We start from the raw sequence: 1,466 nt of genomic DNA on the forward strand, positions 1-1,466 counted from the left end.
CCCCCCCCCCCCCCCGTAGTGAAGACCTGCCCTTAGAAGGAATTCACAAGATGCCTAGAAATCCTTGGGAGAAAGGCAAAGTACTCTTAGGCCTGATGCACCCATCTTATCTGGGAACTGAGGGCACTCCTAGCCCTACCCTCAGGGTTCGTTTCAGTTTGCATTAGGCTGAAGTTTTGCAATCACTGTGAATTGTCAGGGGTAACTTTTCCTCCTGATGAACGTCACAGAGCTACTCCTAACCCTTTACGTCAGGAACTGATCTATTCTATATGGTTCTTCCAACATGCACGTCATGGCAGTAGCACCTCCAGCAAAATGACTAACCCCTATTTATATGATATTCGACTTTATCCTCTTTTGATACAGACCCACCTTTTGCATAATTAGGAACTTTAGAGATCGCGCAGGGGCTATGCACTATTACTTGACATTATGTTTTGATTGACAGCTTACAAAGAGTTTGTGTTTTAAGTGGCAAAGGCACATTATTTACCAGTCTTCAAAGTACGTATGTGGTTTAGAAGTCAGATTAGAAAAATTGGAGTTAGGAAAATTGGATTCTATCCATGGACTCACTGCAAGACTTAGGGCAAGTCATTTTATCTCTCTGCACCTGTTTCCTTCTTCTAACTTAGTGTGAGGGTAAATGACTCATCATTTGTATAAGTGCTGACTAACACGCTTTGAGATCTACTGACAGAAAGCGCTATATAAAAGCTAGGGAGTAGCATGACTGTATTAGCAATACTGCAAATGAGTGTGTGCAACACTTTGAGATCCACGGCATTATTTCTTATCTTAAATAGGGCCGGATGGGAACCTCAGCACTGTGGTGGGAGAATGGCCAGCACAGTGGGCAATCAGGCTATAAAAACAAAACAAAAATCACAACATGAGCTTTAAAATAAGGAGATCTTTTTAAAAATACATGCTTTTTTTTTTACAAGTTGACTTCTGTTTTTTGAGCATTTAGGGTCATGTTCAGGTCATGTTTACAAGCTTTTACATGCAATCTTGAGGGTTAGACATTAGCCTTTGGTGTTCTTTTTTTTTTTTTTTTTAATTAAAGTGGAGAGTCTCACCTAATTGCATGTTGCCAGGACCTTGGGCTTTAAGAAACACTCCAAATACAGTGCGACTTGTGATAAAAATCACAAGAGTTCGAAATACTGCACGTAGGTACAAACCCAAACTAAAAAGCAACTGTTCTGGTCGCCACGCTGGTGGTGAGAAGGTGTTGGATCTATCTTAGGCCATGTCTACACTAGCACTTATGTTGGTAAAAATTTGTCGCTCAGGGGTGTGGAAAAAAAACCACCACCCTAAGCAACAGAAGTTTTGCCAGCATAAGCGCTCATGTGCACAGTTCATTGGGCTGGTTTTATGATGTTGACGGGAGAGCTCTCTCCCATCCGCATAACGTGCGATCTTATAACGGCACAGCTGTATCAGTACAGCTGTGC

The sequence above is a fragment of the Trachemys scripta genome, chromosome 24, assembly GCF_013100865.1.
Source record: "Trachemys scripta elegans isolate TJP31775 chromosome 24, CAS_Tse_1.0, whole genome shotgun sequence".
Taxonomy (NCBI): Eukaryota; Metazoa; Chordata; order Testudines; family Emydidae; genus Trachemys; species Trachemys scripta.